The sequence below is a fragment of the Triturus cristatus genome, chromosome 2_1, assembly GCF_964204655.1.
Source record: "Triturus cristatus chromosome 2_1, aTriCri1.1, whole genome shotgun sequence".
In the NCBI taxonomy this organism is placed as follows: Eukaryota; Metazoa; Chordata; class Amphibia; order Caudata; family Salamandridae; genus Triturus; species Triturus cristatus.
In genome coordinates this window covers 1,127,859,092-1,127,878,869 of record NC_140581.1, presented here as the reverse complement: position 1 = coordinate 1,127,878,869, position 19,778 = coordinate 1,127,859,092, and the positions used below count along the sequence as shown (strand labels likewise).

The following is a 19,778-nucleotide window of genomic DNA, read 5'->3' as shown; positions in this document are numbered from 1 at the left end:
CAATGAGATGTTTTTTTCTTTGAATTTTACCTATCCGCAGGCCCCCTGTGATTACAGAAAACGCCCTAAAGAAGGTGGCACCCTGATGGTTGGGTGATTGCACCGAAACGCGCGTCGGCGTGTCTTTTTGTACGATCTGACGTGTCTCTTTGTACGATCTAGTGGTGTCCATCAAATTAGAAACTCCGAGACTGTGAGGAGATTGTTCTTTTGTGTATATAAAAATATTTTAAATGTAGAGCAAATGTATGTTTAATGTATGGGTTGATTGTGTAAGATTGTATGGGTTGTTTGATGAGCATGACTGTGATTTAACCGCTTATACACTCCTCTAACCCCCCTGTGGGGGCCTAGCTGGGTTTTTTGCATATATCCTTTCAAAAAATCTGCCTTTTTGCTTATTTTAAGCACATGTTTTTTTGTATATTTATCAACAAAATTATTGAACAAAAAGAATAATTTTCAATCACAATTTATAGTTGTTTGTGTGCTCTCTTCCTAATGGTGTGGCCGTAGGCGACCCCTTTTGGGTGAGTTATTAGTGAGATTTATTCGATCTATCTTTATTTAAACAGGTAGAGCATCACTTTTGTTCGAGTTACAAACACAAGAAGAGGCCTTGTCGCTCACATGCCATGATGAATGGCATGAAAGAAAATAAGAGTGATGCTGAAGTTTACCAATGGTAGTAAATGGGCGGCCTGTAAGCCCACAGATAGAACACAACAAATATTTTTGAGACAGCGCATGCGCTGTCTAGCCTAGCAGCACATGTGCTGTCTAGCCAAGACATAAAAAAAATAGATTTCGCACAGGCGAAACCTACAGGCTTTGCCAATGCTTGTTGTGTTTAGAAACATGGAGATTAAGTGATTTATCCATAATCACTGAATCTGGAACTGCAGCCGAAGGCTAGAGAGATGACATGTTGTTCTTTCATGAGAGGATGTGGTGTCAACGACTATAGAGCTGGTAAACCGGGTTCAAGCTTTGGCATCGGCTTAACATCCTTGATTTTGGGCAATACACTTAATCTTGCCATGCCTGCAAAAATGAATGTGCCCTTATGTCAAGTAACTGGTGCTTATGTAAAGCCCTCCAATATCTTCGGGTGGTGATGGTGCTATATAAAAATGCACAACATTTTTTTGCAAAGCAGAGTCGGGGAGGAGGGCATCTGTGCTACAGTGGAGGCAAGCAGCACCGGACGGGAGGTGGATGGGCAACCAAAAGCAAATGCGGGCAGCCACGGGGAGATTAAGTGATTTGCCCATAATCACAAAATGTGGAACTCCGGCTGAGGCTAAGGAGATGATGTGGCATCCTCTTTGGTGAGGATGTGGCATAAAGGCCACAACTTATGACCATGGAGCTGGGAAACCGGGTTCGAGTTTCGGGGTCAGCTTAACATCCTTGATCCTGGGCAAATCACTCAATCTCGCCATGCCTACAAAAATGAATGTGTCCTTGTGTAAAGGAATTGGTGCTAATGTAAAGTGCATCAATGCCTTCGGGTGGTGTTGGCGCTACATAAAACTGCACAAACAAAAAGTAACTGGTGCTAATGTAAAGCGTAGCTCTACAGCACAGTACACAGTTGTTGGTAAATGTGAATATAATTATATATGTGCAGCTTAATAGGGATTATGTTGTTGTCTTTCAGGTCATGAGAAGCAGAGTGGGGTCTTGAATTGTGGCATTCCTGAAGGCACTTTTCACCAAAACAAGTGTTGAAGAGAATTACTCTAAGCCACAATAGTGTGCAAAAAGTAAGTTTTTATCATTTCACTTGAGACCGAATTTAAGCCACAATAGGGTGTAAAAAATTAGTTTTTGCCATTACACCTGAATTTACATAGAGGAAACAAAAGATTAAGACATTACGCAGCTTTTTTGTAAATGCTCAAGACCAATGTTATAGTTCTAAGACAATGTTTTAGTGTGTGTAGAGATGTTGGAAATGTGTAATGGATGTCTGAAGTATGTGATACAAATGTAGATTGAATGAAGTATTTTTAAATTGATTACTTACGTTTCTCATGTTGACCTGTATTGATAACACTGAGGATAAATGCCTATGTTGATATAAATAAGTTATATACATTGAACATCATTTGATCAAATTCTAAAAGCGTTGATGGAATATAGAAAAAATAAATAATAAAACATAACCTGTTGGGTCATACATTTGTGTGTGACTGTGAGACTTATGAGCTTGGATGGAAAGATAAGGTTGCTGGAGAATTTTGCTTTTAATGATAATGTAAAGCCCTCCACTACCTTCAGGTGGTGTTGGTGCTGTTTGAAACAGCACAAAAAAACAGAATCACAGTGCTAGGCTGGTTTACAGTAGTGAACATGAGAAAATACATTGTATCAGCAAACACATTAAAAGGACTACTTTTGCCACGGTCACCGAGGGGCAGACAGACCTTGATGACATCAAGATTCAGCCTGGCTTCTTTGAACAGAATTCAAGGTAAGCAACAGTGGTGCACGAGAACACCTCACCGGTGAATGGGGGAAAAGAAAGTGTCCCAACAAGAGAAATTTGAAGAAATAGAGTCCCACCCTATAAAATGAGATGCAACAAGGTGAGACATGAACTGTTTTATCATTTTGCATAGGAGAAACGTGGCTATGCAATTACAGCAGAAGAAAGAGGTACTTCGAAGCTCTGACATGCCCTTTGATAATGCATACCTGATTCACTTGAAGTCTGATTTACCAGCTATAAACACCATTGCCGAACAACCACATATGGTGTAAACACACACACACACACACCTAGTAGCCACACGCATGGAAAATAAACAGAGACTACAAGTGTGCCAAGTAACCGCAGCCATGCACACATATTCCAATCAGAACGTCAGCTATACACTAACAGCACATTAAAAGGCAGAATACTACCACTCACTAGAACGAAACAGATTACAATGTGGGTTTAAAGCAGTGATGGGGAGGGGGTGATTTGTGGACGGGGCAAGCACCGGGAGGTGAGAGAGAGCAAGCAGAGACAGAAGGGAGAAAGTGGGGGAAACAGAAAGCAGCAGCAAAGGGAAAAGCAGTGATGGGGAGGTTGTGATCTGTGGGCAGGGTATAAGGGTGGTGACGGAGCTGGTAAAAGGACAAACACTATGTAGAGTGCTGAAAAAGAAAGAAAAAAGTAAGTCCCACTGATTTTGGTGATGCGTTTTTGATGCCAAGGAATATGAGGGCTTCTCCACCAAACAAAGCAGCACTTACTTCGAAAAGTTGAGAGGATGTACCCTTGTTTGGTGGAGATTCACCTCTTTGTAGTCTCTTTGATTTCTCTATATGAGTATTCATGTTATCACAGATTTCTGGAAGAAGACACTTGAGGAACAATCCCATTGCAGAAATTAATTGCGCACAAGGTCACTGGAGACATTTGCTCATTATCCATTACGCAACTGTTGTGTAGAATACGGACTAGACATTTACCAAACAAAGTATCATTTACCAATTAATGAGCAGAAAGTACTACAGTTGGGTGTACATTTTGTGCAAAACTGTCGACTCCTGTTAGACAAATGGGTAGGTGAGGATCCGTTCTGGCCCTCATGGTCATTTTGCAGAAATTAAACCTCAACAGGAAACACTTACAAATATAAACAAAGCATGTGGCCCAGTTGCAGCTCCACTTATGTAGAGGACAAATTAACTTAACTTCTTTGGCTTGACGAAGACAAAGTAAGTGTGTTTTCTCAGCAATTCCACATTGACAAATGATAAAATCTTTGATGAAGGTGAAAGCATTGTTGTTCTATCAGAGCACAATCAGTAGTGACTGTGACAAGTGAATTCTTTTTTGTTGTCTCCTGGTGAGAGCAGAGTGCATGGTTCTCCCTTTAGATTACTACGGGTATGCAAATGCTCAAAATCACTTGCAAGCTCCACCCATTTGCCTCTACACCATCCTCCTTTGTAGTAGGCAAAGGTCTTCCCGCCTTTTCCCATGTTGATGGACAGCTTACTGAAAGGCCCCCAAGTTTCCTGCCAATTTTGGTGATGTGTTTTTGATGCCGAGGAACATGAGGATATCTCCACCAAACAAAGAAGAACTTACTTCATATAGTTAAGAGGAAGCACCCTTTTTTAACATAGATTCACCTCTTTGTAGTCTAGTCGTCTTCTCTATAGGAGGATTCTTGTTATCATAAATTTCGGGTAGAAGACACTTGAGGAACAATCACATTGTCGAATTAAATGCACACAAGGTCACTGGAGACATTTCCTCATGGTCCATTACGCAGCTGTAGTGTAGAATATGCACTAGACATTTACCCAATGAGTTAGCACTTACTAATTAACCATTCAAAAATATTCCAGTTGGGTAGACATTTTTTGAAAAACTGTTGACTCTTCTTGAATAAAGGGGCAGGTGAGGTTCTGTTCATGCCCAGTCTCTCAGACACTCACAGACCCACACAACCACTCACAAACCCATACAGTCACCCACACACCTACTTGCATACCCACAAAACCAGTCACACCCACTCACAGGCCCATACAGATACTCACACACTTTCTCTCATATCCACATAACTACTCACACACCCACTCACAGACCCATACAGTTATTCTTGTACCCACTTACCCACAAAACCACTCACACACCCACTTACCAACCCATACAGCCACTCATACATCTACTTACAGACCCATACAGCCACTCGCACACCCACTCACAGACCCATATAGCTACTCACACCTACTCACAGACTCTTACAGGCACTCACTCACACTGACTGACCCAAAAAATCATTCACAAACCCACCCACACAGATACTCACACACCCAGTGACAAACTCATGCAGTCACTCACACAACCAGTCACCCACCCATACAGCTGCTCACATACCCATACACAGACCCATACAGATACTCACACACCCACTCACAGACCCATACAGCCACTAACATGCCCACTCACTACCCATGCAGCCACTCACACCACCGCTCACCAACCCATGCAGACACTTACACACCCACTCTCAAAGGTTACAGGAAGGAAATACAATTTTAAAAAACAAAGAACTTCACACACAAAAAAGGTTACAGAGATGTTGTAGTTAGGAAATCACATTAACAAACATAGAAATTTACTGGAAAACAAAGGTTAGAGGGACAGTATAGTTAGGAAATAGGATTTTTAAAAACTCAGAAATTCACTAGAAAAAAACAAAGGTTACAGGGACATTATAGTTAAGCTCAGATTTCAAATACACAAAACTATAGAAATTCAGTAATTATAGTTACCTGACCTAAGTATAACGTATGCCCCGCAATGCACTTCTTAAGACCTCACATACTACATTCCTCATGACATGGTCAATGACATCAAAGACTACATCATTGATGAATTCTCAAGTGTCATCACTGATAACATCATCCAGTGACTGTAAGAGCTTCATAAAAGTTTCTAAGACTTATAGATATATACTAAGCTACTGCATAGTTAAAATACTATTCCTTCTGTACTATTAATGAGTGATCCTATTTCTTGACTATGTCATCTGAGTAGCTGTGTCACTCTCTGTATCAATGTGTGAGTGGGTATCTGAGTGACTGTGTGGGTATGTGAGTGGTTGTATGGATCTGTAAGTGGGTTGGTGAGTGGCTGTATAGGTCTATCAGACTGTATGGGTCTGTGAATGGGTTTCTAAGTGCTTTCTGGGTATGTGAGTGGCTGTGTGAGTGGTTGAATGAGTGGGTGTGTGAGTGGTTATATGGGTGTGTGAGTGGTTGCATGGATGTGTGAGTTATTGGGTGTGTGAGTGGGCATCTGAGCAGCTGTGTGGGTGTGTGAGTGGTTGTATGGGTATGTGAGTAGGCATGTCAGTGCATGTATGGGTATGTGAGTGGTTGTGTCGGTATATGAGTGGGTGTGTAAGTGGTTGTATGGGTGTGTGAGGTGTTGTATGAGTCTGTGAGTGGGTGTGTGAGTGGTTGGGTGGGTGCACTCGCTGTAAGAGTTCGGCAGCTTGGCAAAGTAGTGAAACAGATTAATTTTGGCTGCACCAGAAGTGATTCTACATGTGTTAAGCCAATGTGACATTGTGGATTATATAATCCTAGAATTTAAAGGCCATTGGGCTATGATCCTGCAAGTGTGTGATGAAGATTTCTGGATAAAATCGTATGTGCCGGGTAAGGGGTCCTTGGATGGTGATTTCTTGCACACAGCACGTTGACTGTAATTGGTGCACAGGATTGCGTATTGCACCCTTGTTCCAGCATTAAAGAACGTTCACCCTGGATAACTACCACAGGCATGCAGTGTTGCAAGTCACACCCGTGTAATACTTAAAAATCTCTCTTTGACAAATGGTGACAGCCCAATCAGGGCATTATTTTCAAAGGAAGACTAAATATTTGCTATTACCACGGTGAGAACATTAACCAGCATTTTGTTATGTGGTATATGAATACGATCAGCAAGATGGTGTATTTATATTCATTTGTTTAAGATTAACCTCTTTGCGAATATACTATCATTTGGTGAAAATTAACATTGGCATGCTAATATGACAAACAGAGTATGCAACTCAGATCATAAAGCCCTTCTTTTGTGTCCATAAACACTTTTTCAATCAGAGTGCAGTGATGGATTCAAATGCTATCATTGGAGGGGTAATTTTCAATGATGTAAGCATTGAGAAAGGCAGTGGTGCTGAAATGTGTTTGCTTACAGGAATAATAAACCTATATTTGAATTGCCCACATCTCCTTGTTGGGGAAATCTGTGTGTGTATATATATATATATATATATATATTTATTTAATTTTTCACTGAAAAAACCACAGGTTTCAGGGACATTATAGCTAGTTGGACATTTCACTCGTACAAAACGATAGAAATTCGGCCGTTATAGTTAGTAGAGCTAACTATAACTCGCGCCCCCGCAATGCACTCCTTGCCTAACTCGGCGCCTCCTGCCACATAAGCTCCGTGCCCTCCTCTTAGCCCCGCCCCCTACCTGACTCCTGCCTGCCTCCTCCTTGATCCCTCCCCCCTCCCCTTCATTACGGCAAACTGCTGCGCGGTGTAAGGCAAGCCCATCTGTGCCTGTCCACACCTGGACCGCACCCAGCGCCAGGGACCCTTGTCCTCCAAGCCTCCACCACTACACCCTCGCCAGCCTCCATGCACTCAAATCAAACCACCTCGAGAACTGCGCACGAGCCTCGCCCGTCAACACTCAAGGAGCCTTCTCTTGCACTCACTGCCGAAGCACCTTCTACATGGACGCCATGCCAGTAGCCAGCAAAGTGCCGCCTGCCACCAAGCCCGCCAACACCATTAACTGCATCCTTCTCAAAGTACGATCCCTTCAGCGGCACGCCATAGAGATATGGGACATACTTGACACTCTCGCTCCTGACGTAGCCTTCTTCACGGAGACCTGGACTAACGCAAGCTCTGGACCAGACATCGTCACGGCTATACCAGACGGCTACAAGCTCACGAGAATTGACCGCCCTAATTGCCCGGGGGGAGGCCTCGCCATCGCTTACAAAACCTCCCTCCAACTCTCCACCTCCAGCTCAAGCAGCGCACTTCCCAGCATAGAACACCTCCACTTCCAGATCCACACCAACCCCAGGACAACGCTACGGGGCACACTCATCTACAGACCACCAGGACCTCACGCCCAACCTACTACCACCTTTACAGAACTCGCCGCATCCCACGCCATCACCTCCACGGACTACATTCTGCTAGGAGATCTAAATTTCCACGTCGAGAAACGCCAGGACCCCAATTCCAACGCGCTACTTGAGAATCTCGCCAACCTGGGACTCAATCAACTGGTAAACACTCCCACCCACATTGCAGGACACACTCTGGACCCCATCTTCGCGGAAGGGTTGAACATCCGGTTCACCCACACCACCTGGCACCCCTGGACAGACCACCACTGCATCCATTTCACTTTCACTTCCAGGACCGCACCCAAACAAGCCCCGCTCCCGCCTCGACAGAACTGGAGTAAGATCACCGAAGACCTTCTTAACACAACCCTCCTCCATGACCCCCCTCAGCCACCGCTGACACCGCCGCCAAGGAACTCCACCGGTGGATCACCAGCTGCACCGATAAACTGGCCCCTCTCTGGCAGACAACCACCAAACGCCCTCCTAAGGCTGCCTGGTTCACCACCGAACTCCTAGAGGCCAGACGCGCCTGTGCTGGAGCGGGTAAAATAAAATATTTTGGTATATCCAATCCATTTACATAAGTTTTATTAAACCGACTAAGGAACTAATTTTAATGAATAATAATGTGTGATAATTGAATTAATCAACCTTATTAACCAAGAGAATACACGTGGGAATGCATTTGCATGGCTAAAATAATAAAGTGAACTAAATTTGCACGCATATTAAATTTATATGTTTAGTTTAAGCAGTGTTAATGTGTTTTGCGCTTAAATAAGCCAGCATTAACGGCTTTAAATGTCGCATATGGCTAGATAAATGCATACACATAAGGGTATTAGCAAGGGAATAACATTGTTTTCTTCATTTCCATGTATTAATTACGTTTTGTGTTTCTTTACCTTAAGTTGACTTTTTCGGCCTGCTAAAAGATGGCCGCCAACTGAATCCACACTAAAGTACATGACTTCATGCAATTGACAGCAGAGGAAGGCGTCTGCACTAACTACGTAGCAACCTCTCCTTGAACCCCTGAACCAGGTCCATGAAGACTACTCTGGGCGAGATGCCAATGTCCCTGAACACGGAAGAAAATGTTGCCACCTTTTCACAATAGACTGATACTTTCCTGACCTGGGAACGATTTTCCCATACGCCTAATTTAATACATCATCCGTATGAGAACTTTTAAATTGTTGCTTAAAATTTTGGGACGGGGCTGAATTCAGCCAATATAAAGCCTAGAAATTATGAAATGTTTCTATTATATGTAAATTTTAGTATAAATATTAGTAGTCCAGAGAGGGAAAATTAGGTTACCACCCAACGAGCTTGAGACGCACCCTGATCGATGCTATTCACTACGCTGACAGCAGAGGATGGGACGCTAGACTCTTTGATGAATTTCTGAGGACCCGATTCTGACTTAGAGAACGACAATTAGCCAGAATAGGTAATTATGACACAAGATACTATTGATTTTGTTAGGATTTGACCTGCATTTTAATTAGATAAAGAAAAAAGTATTGTTTGAAGAACTGTGTCGGGTGTTTATTTCTTGAAATGTTTCTTTTATTAGTACAAGAATTGAAGTGTTTGACATCAAATCGCTAGTTCAACTAAATGATCCAATTGACCTCCGGATGGAGGAATTGTTAGGGTAAAATTAAATAGATGCGGTTTTCCTCCATCTAAAGAAAACAGAACTGTAGTTCGGAAATAAATTGAAGATCTCTCCTCTGTAGGCACGGATAGATTGATGAGAATGAATGTTGGTGTTATGGGCCCCACCAGCGTGTGATGTGTGTATGTGTGTGTGAGACTGTGGAGTCATTCCGTCCGTGGAAGCAGGGGGAGATTTTGTGTTCTGAACTGCACCACCTGCAGGCGCCTCGAGAAAACATGGAGGAACCAGAAGACCACTGAAGCCCACACCGACCACAAGATCGCCATGAAGAACTACCACCAGCTGATAAGGGACACCAAAAGAACCTTCATCAGGGAAAAAATCAACACCAACTCAGCCAACACAAGGGAACTCTTCAACATCATCAAGCATTTCACCAAACCCTCATGTGAAGCCTCTGACATCACACCATCCTAAGATCTCTGCAACAAGCTCAGCGCCTTCTTCCACCAGAAGATCATGACCCTTTACGACAACTTCAACGAGCCAACGAATGCCTTCACCCCTACGACCACTACCACCTCCAAACCAACCATCACCACCTGGAACCCCGCATCTATCGAACTTATTGCCACCACCATGAAGAAAACTTACTCAGGAGCCCCCACGGACCCCTGCCCCCCACACATCTTCCACAGAGCCTCCACGGCCATCGCTCCCGAGCTAGCCCGCACCATCAACTCCTCCCTGGCCTCTGGCTCCTGCCCCATGGACTGGAAATGCGCGGAAGTGAAGCCCCTCCTCAAAAAACCATCGGCCGACCCGACTGACCTCAAGAACTACCGACCCATCTCCCTCCTCCCCTTCACTGCCAAAGTCACAGAAAGGCTTGTGAACGCCCAGCTGACAACCTTCATTGAAGATAACTACATCCTTGACCCCTCCCAATCCGGTTTCCGCAGCAACCACAGCACCGAGACAGCCCTGATCACCGCCACAGACGACATCCGTATGTTGCTCGACCAGGGCCATACCACAGCCCTCATCCTCCTGGACCTCTCTGCAGCTTTCGACACCGTCTCACACCGCACACTAACCACCAGGCTCCACAACGCGGGAATTCAGGGAGACGCCCTCAACTGGATCCGATCCTATTGGAGAGGAAGAACACAGAGGGTCAGGCTACCCCCCCCTTCCTCTCCAAACCCACCAACATCATCTGCGGAGTTCCCCAAGGATCTTCTCTGAGCCCGACTCTCTTCAACACCTATATGGCCCCCATCGCTGCAATCGTCAGACAGCACGGGCTCAGCATTGTGTCCTACACTGACGACACCCAGCTCATCCTCTCCCTCACCAGCAACCCAGAAGACACTAGACTCAGTTTCCAGGAAGGAATGAAAAACGTGGCCACCTGGATGAAGGACAGCTGCCTCAAACTCAACTCCAAAAAGACAGAGGTTCTCATCTTCGGACCCCGCCCCTCTGCCTGGAGCGACTCCTGGTGGCCTGGGACCCCCACCCACCCCGACAGACCACGCTCAGAACCTCGGCATGATCCTCGACTCCTCCCTCTCCATGAACCGCCAAATCAACGCTATCTCCTCCACTAGTTTCAACTGCCTCCGGATCCTACGTAAGACCTTCAAGTGGATCCCCTCAGACTGCAGAAAGACCGTCACCCACGCACTCATCACCAGCAGGCTCGACTACAGTAACGCCCTCTACGCCGGAATCAACAAATCCCTACTACGCAAACTCCAAACCATCCAAAACGCGGCCGCCAGGCTCATCCTATTGACACCGCGCCACGAACACATGACTCCACACCTGCGAGAACTCCACTGACTCCCCGTCGAGAAGAGGGTCACCTACAAACTACTCACGCACGCCTACCAATACCTCAATAACATCAGACCCAAATACCTCAACAACCGAATGAGCTTCCACGCACCCAAGCCGAACCTCCGTTCAGCTGACCACGCACTAGCAGAGGTCCCACGCATCCACGGGAGCAGAGCTGGGGGAGAGCTTTCTCATACACCACAGCCACAGCTTGGAACACTCTCCCAGTAGAAATAAGATGCTTGCCAACCCTGCACACCTTAAGACGGGTTCTCAAGACCTGGCTTTTCGACTGACCGGAGCAGCCCTACCTTTCCCTCCCCCAGCGCCTTGAGACCCTCATGGGTGAGTAGCGCCCTTTACCAACCCCTGATTGATTGATTGAAACTTGTGTTTTTTGCAGTGAATTTCTAAGGTTTTTTAAATGCTAATTTGTAACTATAACGTCCCTCAAACCGATAGTTTTTTCAGTGAATTTCATCGGTTTTTTAAATGCTTATTTCTTACATTAACATCCCTGAAACCTATGTTTTTTTCAGTGAATTTCAATGTTTTTTTTTAACAAGAATTTCAAATTATAATGTGCCTCAATCCTATGGTTTTTTTAGTGAATTTCTTAGATTTTTTAAATGCTAATTTCTAACTATAACATCCCTATTAAGTCCCCTTGAATACTGAAGGTCCCTGGTGGCCAAGTAGCCCACCAGGTACCTCCAGTAAGCGCCACAGAGCTGTGTTGCAGAGAGGTGTTCCTAGGCCACGCCCCTTTTTACACCAAGCTGTAAACTGGGCTTCTGGTGCACTGCTGTTCGGAGGATGAATTCCACTTTTGTCCTGACGTCCTCAGGACACAAGAGGACCTCATCGCCCCACCAGCAGTACATCAGAAGCTGCGTTTACAGAGTGGTGTAAAAAGGGGCATGGCCTAGGAACACCTCTCTGCAACACAGCTCTGTGGCGCTTACTAACTTTAGTTCCCCCCTCTTCATTTCTTCTTTTTTCCTCGAAACTAATAATGTTTAAGATATATTTTAATTATTTTTATATCTAGAGAATGACAAAAATGAATCATTATGAGCATGTGATTTAACATGGTTTATTGATAATGAATAGTGTGATTACCTAATGATAATGATCAGTATTGAAACTGTAAATAGGATAGGATTGGTTTATTACACAGAGACGTATGACATGACCAATCCAAGATGTCTGCCACTTGCAATGTATTGTTTTGTTTTGCACTAAAACACTTTCTATATCACTGACTTCCGGTCAGTTTGTACAGCACAACTTTATTTAAAAGCACGTAATTCAAATGAACTGTTGACACTGAAGAAGGCAGTAATGCCGAAACGCGTATGTCAATCGGCCACGAAGAATAAAATAATTGAAAAGATGTATTGCTCCAGAGTGCGCTCTTTTGGTAAAGTGATTCCCAGATCGGGGAGTTGCGGTCGAGGAATTGTTTACGCAAACCACCGTGGGGTGAGCAGCACCCGTGGCGTGAGGAGCGACGGCTGGTGGATCGGAGTGTGGCGATGTGTGTTTGTATATACATATATATATATTCACTGAAAAAACCATAGGTTTCACACATGTTATAGTTAGCTGGACATTTCACTCGTACAAAACCATTGAAATTCCCCCATTATAGTTAGTTCAGCTAACTATAACTCGCGCGCCCGCAATCCACTGCTGATGACGTCACATATTACATCACTCATGACATGGTCAGTGACATCACTCATGACATCACTGATGACATCTCAAATTACATCACTGATGACATCACTGATGACATCATCCAGTGAATATATGTCTTTCTGAAAAATAAATATTTTTTATATATGTATATCTAAAGGTTAATGGAAGAAAAAATGTGTAAATAAGTGTGTAAATGGATGTTTTTTTCTTGTAAAATTAATTGTATAACTGACTTATTAACAGTATCTTAGTGAATACAAGTATTAGTGAGTAATATTTAAATATCTGTATCAGCGTCTCGCTTTGTGTATAAGTGGCTGCATGGGTTGGTGAGTAGCTACATGAGTGTGTATATGGGTTATTAGTTTGTTTTTAGAGTATCAGTATGAGTGTCTGTATGGTTCAGTGGTTGATGTTACTTAGCGTATGGATGCATGAATGAGTGACTCACTGTTTGTATGTATTTTGAAGACAGTATGTGAGCAGGACAGTATGGGTGGATGAGTGTGTGTATGGGTGAGTAAGAGAGTGAATGACTGTCTCAATAGTGTCTTTATGAGTAAGTCCATATGTTTTGAACTAGTATATGTGAGTATTGATGCATATAAGTGAGGATATATGAGAGTGAGAGAGTTCCTGTATAAATAAGTATGTGTTTCTATAAGTGATTGTTTTAGAGAGTAAGTATGTGTACGTTTCTGTAGAAGTAAGTGTACTGGTGTGTGTATAGCTGTACATGCAAGTAAATGGATGTTTATTTGCATGTGTGAGTATGTGTGTGAGTAACTCTATGTATGAGTGTAGGTGTGTAACAGGATGTATAGGTGTATGAGTACATATGATGACTGAGTACATGTGTGAGTGACTATATAGAAGTGTTGTTGAATGAGTGGATGCGTATGTAGATTTTGGAATTACTGAATAGGTTGTTCTAACTGGTATTGGTATCTCTATAGTTTTCAAAACCTTAGTTTGTATTTTTCAATGTGTGTATCAAAGTTTATATTCGGATAAGAGGAGGTCTGCCACTCTTACACAAGGATGATGTCATCAGTGATGTCATCAGTGATGTAATTTGAGATGTCATCAGTGAAGTCATGAGTGATGTCACTGACCATGTCATGAGTGATGTAATATGTGACGTCATCAGCAGTGGATTGCGGGCGCGCGAGTTATAGTTAGCTGAACTAACTATAACGGGGGAATTTCAATGGTTTTGTACGAGGGAAATGTCCAGCTAACTATAACATGTGTGAAACCTATGGTTTTTTCAGTGAATTTGCAAGGTTTTTTAAATGCTAATTCCTAACTATAACATGTGTGAAACCTATGGTTTTTTCAGTGAATTTGCAAGGTTTTTTAAATGCTAATTCCTAACTATAACGTGTGTGAAACCTATGGTTTTTTCAGTGAATTTGCAAGGTTTTTTAAATGCTAATTCCTAACTATAACGTGTGTGAAACCTATGGTTTTTTAAGTGAATTTGCAAGGTTTTTTAAATGGTAATTTCTGAATGTATTATTATATTTTTTAAATATTTATTTTACAATAAGCTACCTATGTATATAGTTATGGATTGACTGTATCCTGTAATATGGAATGGCTCAGCTCTTTTTTTTTTTAATTTGGATAGAGTTGAACAGCATAGTTAATATCTTCTATAAACGTATAAACACTTTAATTTTTTTTTTGACCGTGCGCGCATGTGTACATGCTCCGTGCTCGCGTGATCCGTACGCGCATGCGCGCGTGCTCCGTGCATGCACCGTGCGCGCACAGTGCGCGCACGGCAAGTCATGTGATTAAGAAACAACACTTTTCATTGATTCATAGTAGTTTCAGTTCCAGAATCTTCCAACACCACACGCACTCCCCTCATTATTTCTTCTGATTCCCTGGGAGAAGGAGCTGAGCAGCTTTTCCAGTACTCCAGTACTTGAGAATGGCAGAGCAGCAGTCATCTTCTGGGAGTGAGCAGGAGACCCTTGTGCCACAGAGGCAGAGGAAACAGAAAGACTCTTTTATATAGCAATTTTTTACTTTTCCAGATGGGCAGAAGAAGGTGAATGCTCCGAAAGTCACCTGCACTATTTGTGGTGTTGTCTTATCAAGAGGAGATCCTAAAAAGAAATAATCTTTTAGTATTTTCACTATGATCAGGCACGTTAAAGGAGTACATCCTGTGGCTTATGCTCGAGCTGCTAGAGACAACCCTCCAGCAGCTCAGCCAAGCACATCCGCAGCAGCTCAGCCGAGCACATCATCGGCAGCTCAGCCGAGCATTTCATATGCGGCGGCAGCTTCACCTGCTTCTGTTCCTCTGGATATACACCCTCTGTTCCAGAGGGTGCATATACGGTGCAATGCGTGCAATGCTCTTCTCTCTTATGGTGACACCAGCATTCACCTAATAGAGAGCAAGAAACAGCAGCACACATGCGGCACCCCATCATTTTTTTCATTTTTTTGTTCCTCTGTTCCTCAATTAACACAACGGCTCTTTTTAGAGCCACCTAACATCTAAACACTTACATTTGATTTTTAATTCTATTTTTTTAATGATTTTTTTTCTGCCATGCGCGCACCGTGTGCGCACCGAGCACGCACGGTGCGCGCACCTCGCGATGTTTTGAAAAAAAATAAAATGTTTTTTCCACCCTTCGGGGTCCTTCAGGGACCCCCTGACAAAGGCTAGGGGGTCAGGAACTCTGTACCCTGCCCCCTTTTCACATTCTCCACCTTTCTTTTTCACTGCCACACACAAAATGGCGTCCGACACTTCCTGATTTTGACCAATTCGAATGTTGACTGACATCTAACCACCAATCACAATTACGCTCGCGCATGGCACTTCGCGCGCACGGTTCGCGCATATAGATATGTATGTACTTTAAACTGCCATTTTCTCAGGAACTACTGAACAGATTGACACCATATATGCAAAAGGCACATCCTTGACCTGAGGACTACCTCTTTGCCAAATTTCAAGTAATTCTGTTCAGCCGTTCGGGCTGTACCTTCAACTAAAGGTCCTATGGGAAAATGCATGGGGAAAACGCGTTTTGGGACCCCCCTTTTTTCTCAGCCCCCGCTTGACGAATCACCCCGAGACTTTCAGGGTAGGAGCTGAGCGGAGCGCCCCATTAGTTTTGAAAATTTTGCGAGGATTCGTCAATCGGCCCCAAAGTTATTCAAAATAGAATTTTCAGATTTCCTATGGAAACTCGGTCCTAACTATAACTATCTACTGGCGACCGCCAGTAGATAATATATATATATATATATATATATATATATATATATATATACATATATATTTATATATATATCCAGGCACTCCGCTTCAGTTGCTCATTGTTTCGTAGTCAAACAACGGATACGGACCACAATTCGGTGCAAAATTTTACTTCGTGCAAGAGGTCGTCATGAGGCGTTTCAGTCCTTCCCACGGGCCTTGATCACATGACACAGTGCAAATATATACATTGGTTTAAATAACGTGGAAATGTGGATGTAATCATTGGTGCATCAGGCATACAAAGTCAGTTGAGATAAAGGACAGACTTATTTCGAACTACGAGTCTGTTTTCTTTTTTTGCCGTTGTTACCCTTAAAGTTTGAATGTGTAAAATTTGCATTGAAGCCTCTATTGTTAAAACTTGTTTTACCATTTGTTTAAAACAAGAATACAATCTTTAATCCTATTACTGCATCTCAAATGATGTATTTTGCCATTGCCATTGATAAACTTTATTTCGGCTGTGTAGCCATAAAAGTGACATAAATTATTACAATACACAATATAATAAAAGTAAAAGTAAAAGAAAAGCCAGTCAATTCATAGTTGGAGAATATTGCGAATACATTTGAGTAAAACAGGGAAATATTTGGGCAATGTGATTAATTACAAAAATTTCCTACGTAATACCCATATAGCATTGAGGAACCGGGATACTGCAAAGACTATCGGGGGTTTAGTATCGTACTTTAGGACTCTCATTGCTTTTTCGCACTCTCTGAAACCAAGATTGTTGCATAAAGGTTTGATCCAACGTTTTCTTTGGGGTAAGTATATTGGACAAAAAAAGAAAACGTGTTTTTCATCCTCCAGACTATGTCTACAAGCCGGACAGGCAGTAGTGTTGTTGACATCCCACCCAGATGTAAATGATCTGAGCGGGAGACAACCCATTCTCAATTGGCAATAAAGCTTTCTCGCGGCCGGAGGACTAACCAAATCTAAAAACTCCTCTCTCCTGTAATTGTCTTTGATTTGGAGGAACACAGCCGTCAGCCTGTCGATCTTAGGGCATTCATAAAGACACACAAGATGGTAGTTGTTAAACTGTTCGGCCAATTTTTCTTTGGATAGAGCCGGGCATGAGACCTCCGGGGAGGTCCATAATTCAGGAAGGCCAATCTTGATACAAATATCCCTAACGAATCTCAGCCAAGGGATATTCTTGCCCTTAAGTTGAGACCAGACTCCCTTAAATTCCTCACGGTAGAATCCCAACTCTTCATTGGACCATAGTCTCTTCCAGTGTATCAATGGACGCAACATTACCACTTGTTCTATGGGTACCAACCCACAATCCAGCCTGATTGGGATCAACGGGGAGCTAGAGGGAAGACCCAGCAGACTCCTCACGAATGAATTTTCAGACCCGATCAGGCTGTGTATTCTAGAGTGGCCCCACAGTTCTGCTCCATAAATGGAGGCTGCTCTTACTTGTGTCCTATATATTTCTAGTGCTGGGGACACTGGTTTGGAGACCAGACCTCTGAATACTTGGGAGATTCCCCCGGTAGTTTGTGCAAATGATGTATTTCATTGTAAGCCTATCTCCACAGTTAATCCAATGTAAATTACATAGAATTGTGCAAAATGTGCAAAATTAGTGCAAAAGTAAATTTAAAAATATATAAAGAGTTTTTTTAGACAGATAATAACACCATCAAGGAGAATCATTTGGGCAATGTAGCGCCATTGATAGCTGTAGAAATACATTAAGTCTATTACTGGCAGAAATATCATGAGTAATGATAGAGGTTTATGTATCACTGGAACCCCAGCGATCCTCCTTTTTAAACCAATTAACTCACGAATTGCTATAAAGTGCAAGTGCATAAAATTGAATAGCAATCTGCCTAGTAGTTTATCAAATGGTGGTTATAAATCACAGATTCAGACACGACCTTATCCGATAATAATATAAATACCTAAGTACTAGATATAAAACATGTGAAGTGATATTGATATTGATAGTTATTGTTAAGGGCTAGAGATAAAATATCTCTTTGTCAACCATGAAAGGAACATGAACCCTACACACATAAATAATTGGATACATAAATAATAAATATTAAATAAGCAAATACAATATAATCTATAATAGATAAAATATGCTTAAATATTCATATATGTAACAAATAAATATGTATATAAAAGTTCACAAGATCATTCATAAATAGGTATAGCAATAAAATCCACAAGTTTATAAAATACCATATAAATAACCATTCGGGAAAGGTAAAAATTCTGATATGAAAACATATAACAACACTTGTCAACAGTCTGGAGAATATTCTTATAGACATATAAAAAGATCTTCAGTAACATTTAGGCCAAAGGGCTGTTTGGTATTTAATGCTAGAATGTATCTGGTTTCTATTTGGCGCAGTTTTTCTTTTCTGTTTTTCTTCTCTGTTCTCTTTTCTACTGTCAGGAATAGAGTCAATTACAAAGTATTTTAAATCTTTGCTTTTGAAGTCATGTTTGGCTTTAAAATGACGTGCCACTGGGTAAGTATTGTTTTGGTTGTTGATAGCCCTAAGATGTTGTAAAATTCTTTTATGGACTTGGAGCTTTGAGCTCCATACGTAAAGTAGATTGCATGGGCATGACAAGACACAGACCGCATACTCTGTTTTACATGTGAGTAGCTTGCCAATTTTATGTTTTTTTCTGATTAAAAAGGGGTGATATATGTAGTTTTGTTTTCACCCTGTTGGCAAGGTGTGCATGATTTGCAGTTAAAAAAGCCAGTATGGGTTTGTAACCAATTTGTGGACTCCATCACTTCCGGCTGGTTCTAACCAGTTCATCTCTCACGGAGCGACCTCTGCTATAGGTTATAGAGGGCCTTTAAGGTAATCTAGGGCCTATTATAGGATCACTTAGAATCAAAGGCCAATTCCGAGTTATTATGGATTCAACCTTTTTGCGCTGTTGACTATACTGGACAATAATTCTAAATTTATTTTCAGTATTCTCACTGTTTGTTCCTGTTTTAGTTTTTATAATGTCAGTCATGCTTTCTGTCTCGCGTAGTAGCTCAGCCCTATTTTTGCGCATAGATTTTTTAACGGCATTGTCTATGATACTGTTAGAATATCCCCTTTCTTTGAATCTCTGTTTACTTTCCAGTTGGGCTATCTGCAGATCACTGTCTTTGCTATGAATTCGCCTAAGCCTGAGCATCTCGCCGTAGGGAATACTGTTCACCAAGTGTTTTACATGGGAGCTGCTTGCATGAAGCGTTCAGTTCCCAGCAGTTTCCTTACGATGGAGTTTGGTTTCAATTCTGTTGTTCTCAACATAAACCTCCGTATCCAGAAAACTCACTGAGGTAGCGCTAATATTGGCAGTAAAGTGCAAGTTTAGGTTATTTACATTAATAGCTTGTACAAATTCTTGAGCTCTATTTGAACTGCCATCCCATACGATGAATAGGTCGTCTATAAAGCGCAACCATAACTTGACATTAGTTGTCATGACCTCCTTGTGTTCCATCATGAGGACCAGCTCCTCCCAACAGCCCATGTGTAAACATGCGTAGCTTGGGGAGAAGCTGGCCCCCATCGCAACACCTCTTAGTTGTCTGTAAAGAAGGTTATAAAAACATAAAAA

At 42.4% G+C, this 19,778-nt stretch overlaps 1 long non-coding RNA gene across 1 annotated transcript in view; it reads left to right on the top strand.

The window, feature by feature from the left end:
- Positions 1-19,778, top strand: part of LOC146866465 (uncharacterized) — a 158,263-nt gene that overhangs the window by 114,571 nt on the left and 23,914 nt on the right. The window contains exon 3 of the long non-coding RNA XR_014976810.1: positions 1,664-1,769. This is a non-coding gene — a long non-coding RNA (uncharacterized LOC146866465). The remainder of the gene's footprint in view (positions 1-1,663; positions 1,770-19,778) is intronic.